We start from the raw sequence: 5,767 nt of genomic DNA on the forward strand, positions 1-5,767 counted from the left end.
ACAATGAAAACAGACTGGAACTGGGAAAAGCCAATTCAAGATAAGTGCTATTCCATTGGTTCCTTGTCCAAGCTGAGTATTTATAATTTCCTTATTTGTATGTAGTTCATCCAATAAAATTCTTCAGTCTTTAATGAAAGTAGACACTCTTACCTTATATTCTATTGCATGTTACTAGATAATGCATTTTTAAGAGTAGGGAACGGGTTTTAATCATCTTTCTACTAATCTGCTTCGTAGATTCATGAAACCCAACCAGCGTTTTTATTTCACTGAATTAAAGAATTGTTGGAAAAGTGTGAATGTGAAGTGCTGGAGGCTGGGTGTGGAGAACTCAAGGTTTAGTATGGAAATGTAAAGTAGCTTAATACAGATGGTAGCAGTAGAAGTGACTCAGCAATGAATGTAGAGGACCATTTTTTTAAAAACACTGCCTCTGTTAGTTTCATTACTGTTGACTTAAAGTATCTGCTGTTTTTAGCAAGAGATACATTGTGTTAAGGAAATTTTCTAGTGTACATGAGTTGTGTTACTATGAATTCTTCATTTCCTCCAGAGGGATATTTTGTTTTAAATTCAAGCTCTCATGTTGACAGTTACCAGCACAAGCTCAAAACATGTCATTTTGATTTGTCTACTCTTAAGGAAGATAGCAACATAAATTAAATAGACCACTGTTTTAGAAATTGAAATCAGTGGAAATATAACTGTCTAATTTATTGATCATTATTATCCAAATTCAGTTGTCAATAACTATGTATCTTGTCAAACAATGAAGTAAATCCACTCATAGTCGGATAGAACCTTTGTTTTCTTAGCTTTGACAAATGAAATTAACAGCAATAAAGCATTACATGTTTTAGCCTTGTTTATAAGAGAGATCTTGCATTTGCTTTAAAACTGTGATTTAAAATTAATATTGAATTATCCTAAATGAAACAGACAGTATTTAGAGTTTCTTACAGAAGAGCTGGAATAGGGCTGTGGCTGGTTCTTGGCGTAATGCTGTTTCATATCTTTTACTTCCATATATTTTTCTTGGGCTAGAGAATATTGAGAGTTGACTGGTATCACCTTAAATCTTCCTACTCAAAGCTTCTCTTCTAAAATCTACCGGTTAGAGATTTCTGTTTTGTTTAGTTTTTGATGCTTGTATCGGAGGTCCTTGGGTTATATTTCTTGAACATTGATATGTTAGTGACTTACCTGAACCAGATCATCACACCTCATAGAGTTTGAGTTTAGTTTATTAGGTATAATTTTAGAGCAGAGAGTCCAGGCTGGGTAGGATAGGAGAGGACAGCTCTACACTGAAAAAAGGCAAGAAAAGGAATACATGCTGCTCTTTGGGCCCTTTGGGTAAATTACAGTATCGACTAAATGCCGCAAAAAAAAATCTGTTGCCTTCAGCATGCCTTAGAGAGCCGATGCCCCGGTTATGACAGTTGTATGAATTTGGAAGATTTCATATCTCTTATTTCCATAACCTAACCTGGTCTCCCTGGTCCAGTGTGTTCACACAGGCCCAGCACCCCTTTCCAATCTTGACCTTTTCCCAAATATGGATGTTGCCCAGTTTGCAGGAACCCTGATGAGGGTTTGTTCAAGGTTTTGTTTTATGTTAGTTTTTCCCAGTAAGGATTCCAGGGGCTTATGTCATCAAAGCCAGAGTAGTGTTTGTATCAGTTTCTTGTTTCAGTTATTAATTTTTTATTTGGGCATGCCACGTGGGACGTGGAATCTTAGTTCCCCAACCAGGGATCGAACCCAAGCCCCCTGCATTGGAAGTGTGGAGTCTTAACCACCGGACCGCCAGAGAGGTCCTAATTTTTTTAATTTGTTATTATTTTGCAAATAATTATAAAATTGTTGAACCATTTGAGAGGTTTCAAACCATATGAATGGGGTGACTGTCCCACAGTCAGGAGATTTAGAGGCTGTAACTGAGACAAAACTTGTTCACCACCATGGTCATTTTGGCCATATACGGTTTGTTTTTATTTTCATTGTTGTATTGTTTACCTCATCTTTATTATATATGTAGTTATAGGAGAGGACGCATAAGGAACACATGCTGAATTACAGAGTTCAGAGGGAGCATAAAAATAATTCTGCAATTTATATCCAGCTGATCTTCAGCTGGTTTACAAATTGCATTCACCTGATCAAAATTTAATCTTGAAAGCATGTTATTTCTAATATTTCAGAATGTCATGTTAAAAAGAGAAAACATAACAGTTCTATTTAGTGTAAAGTTTCAAATAATTTTCCTATGTTTCCTCAGAGACATGCAGGCTGAAATAAAACACAGAAATTATGAAAATAAATCAGTTGAGTTTTTAAAAACACAACATAGAAGAATCATCAGGTCATAAAAGCTCCATTTAATCTATTTTCTTCTTATATCTGGCAGTTACATTTCAATGTACATTTTAGGACATGCTGTGTAATTTTGTATTTCTCAGCAAATTATGCTTTACTTACTGTAAAATCACTTTATAGTGATAAAAACAGTACAATGAAATGTTTAATATGTAAGGTTTTCTAATTTTATACAATAATAAAAATAATTTACCAGTCTAAATAAATTAGAAAATGCTACTTTGTGTTGTAGCTTTTAGTATTTGCATATTTTGCATATCAAGTAATTTTATAACTAAAATGTATTGCAATTATAGAATTTGTGTTTGGAAGGAGACAACAGGATCCATTTGTATCTAAACAAAATTATCCCATATGTAATGTCTCTCCCACTGAAAAAAACATGTCATTGAACTATAGAAAGACCATTGAAATGCTATTCTTTTTTTTTTTTTGACAAGGAACATGTCATGTTAACTTTTTTTTTTTAATACAACAGGTTCTTATTAGTCATCCATTTTATACACATCAGTGTATACATGTCAATCCCAATTTCCCAATTGATCACACCACCATCCCCACCCCGCCACTTTCCCCCCTTGGTGTCCATACATTTGTTCTCTACATCTATGTCTCTATTTCTGCCTTGCAAACCAATTCATCTGTACCATTTTTCTAGGTTCCACATATATGTGTTAATATACGATATTTGTTTTTGTCTTTCTGACTTCACTCTGTATAACAGTCTCTAGATCCATGCACATCTCAACAAATGACCCAGTTTCATTCTTTTTTATGGCTGAGTAATATTCCATTGTATATATGTACCACATCGTCTTTATCCATTTGTCTGTCAATGGGCATTTAGGTTGCTTCCATGACCTGGCTATTGTAAATAGTGCTGCAATGAGCATTGGAGTGCATGTGTCTTTTTGAATTATGGTTTTCTCTGGGTATATGCCCAGTAGTGGGATTGCTGGATCATATGGCAACTCTTTTTAGTTTTTCTTTTTTTTTTGGCCAAGCAGCTTGCAGGGATCTTAGTTCCCTGACCAGGGATTAAACCTGTGCCCTCAGCAGTGAAAGCACAGAATCTTAACCACTGGACCACCAGTGAATTCCCAGTATTTTTAGTTTTTTAAGGCACTTCCATATTGTTTTAATAGTGACTGTACCAATTTGCATTCCCACCAACAGTATAGGAGGGTTCCCTTTTCTCCACACCCTCTCCAGCTTTTTTTAAAGTTTATTTTTGGCTGCATTTGGTCTTTGCTGCTGCGCGCAGGCTTTCTCTCTACTTGTGGCGAGTGATGGTTACACTTTGTTGAGGTGCGTGGGCTTCTCAGAGCGGTGGCTTCTCGTTGTGGAGCGTGGGCCCTAGGGCATACAGGCTTCAGTAGTTACGGTGCACGGGCTCAGTAATTGTGGCGCATGGGCTTCTTTGCTCCACGGCACGTGGGATCTTGTCTCCTGCATGTCTCCTGCATTGGCAGGTGGATTCTTAACCACTGCACCACGAGGGAAGTCCCTCCAGCATTTATTATTTGTAGACTTTTTGATGATGGTCATTCTGGCCAGTGTGAAGTGGTACCTCATTGTAGTTTTGATTTGCATTTCTCTAATAATTAGTGATGCACCTAACCTTCTCTAAATCCTCTTTATCTTTTCATATTGGTTATGTTAGACGCCCTTGGAAACCTTTGCTTGACCCTCCAATCGCTTCACCCTGATGTGGCACTTAGTACACTGAATTCTGATTCTTGTTTTGTTTCCCTGCACCCTGACCATAAGCCCCTGGGAGACAGGGACACAAATTCTTATAATCTCTATACTCCAAGGGCCCAGTTTAGTGTTTAAGTACATGGTAGGTGCTTCAAAATAGAATTTAGTTGAATTATGGGAAATTCTGAGGAAATAGATTTGCAATTGAAATATGTAGACTTTATTTCTAAAACCCTTCTTTATTATACCATTTAATCTTTCTAACCTAATTTGAGATTCTTACCTGAATATTTAAATGTTAGGACTTACTTTTATTTGGAACATATTTCTTTTCTTCTGCAATCTCTTCAATTCCTAGCTAAAAGTTCCTAAGATTTACAGTGGTTTGTTTTGAATATTAATATTTCCAGCACTCCATAGCTTTTTTCTTATTGCTTACTTGAACTTTCCTTCTAGGAAAATAATTTTCTTGTTAGAATTCCTCAATACCATTTATTGGAGTCCTAAACTTGGACTATTAAAGTACCATAGAACTAAATATTTCTTCCTTTTTTTTTTTTAAATACTGTAGCTTTTTGAAAGATTACCGAGTTATTTTGACCTGCAGAGGAGCCTGATGCTTCTGGAGGACCAAATAAGCTGTCTTCTAGGTGGCATCCAAGTTGTTTATATCGAAGAATTACAGCCAGTGTTGACACTTGAAGAATATTACTCTCTTCTCGACGTGTTCTGTAATAGAGTGTTGAAAAGTCGAACACCTTTTCACCCTCGAAGTTTGTGTGGTTTGCAAATGATCCTTAACAGGCAAGTATCTAAAACAATTACTTTTATTCATTCAGTCAGATGGGCTGTGTGTGTCTATGCATGAAATTGTTTTGTATTTCCATGTGTGATTCTTAGGAATTAAAGAAAGGAATGTCACCACCTCTGTTGGCAAGAGTCTTTTACACATGAGAAAAGCCAATATGAGAGGATTGAAAGATTGAGTCCCTAGAACATTCTGTAAACATATTGCCACTTATAGGGCAAATCAGACCTGTGGAAAACTTTATAGGATTAAACTAATGTGAAATAAACAGTGTGCATATCAGGCACCATGCTTGGTACTTAAATGCATTATCTCTTTAGCTCTCACAACCTCACCATGGAGTGGGTTACTAACCCCATTTTACAGATGAGGAAGGTCACAGGGCCAGGAAGGGTGTGGTTATCCTGATAGTGTGTCTCTTTGGGGACAGCAAAACTTCAAATCAATTCTGCTATACAGGAAGTCCACTACATATGAATCTTCAAGTTGCAAACTTTCAAAGATGCAAGCGTACGTTCACATGTCCAATCTCATGTTAGTTCATGTGTCTACTGTACATTGTCACATGCGTGCATCCTCTACAAGTGGTTGTGCTTTTGTGTACTTCACTGTACAGTACTGTAGAGAGTACAGTATCTTTATTTCAAGTGTTTGTTTTTTATGTATTATTTGTGTGAAAAGTATTATAAACCTACTACAGTACAGTGCTATATAGCCAATTGTGTTAGTTGGGTACCTAGGCTAACTTGTTGGACTTATGAACAAATTGGACTTAGGAACGCACTCTTGGAAAGGAGCTCATTCATATGTAGGGGACTTACTGTACCTTTAAGGTAGACTTTCTTGATGAGTTCCTTTCCATTAATCAGACTAAGA

Source organism: Delphinapterus leucas, chromosome 10, assembly GCF_059928025.1.
Source record: "Delphinapterus leucas isolate spDelLeu-1000000601 "Yukka" chromosome 10, BTC_Dleu_Yukka2, whole genome shotgun sequence".
Lineage (NCBI taxonomy): Eukaryota > Metazoa > Chordata > Mammalia > Artiodactyla > Monodontidae > Delphinapterus > Delphinapterus leucas.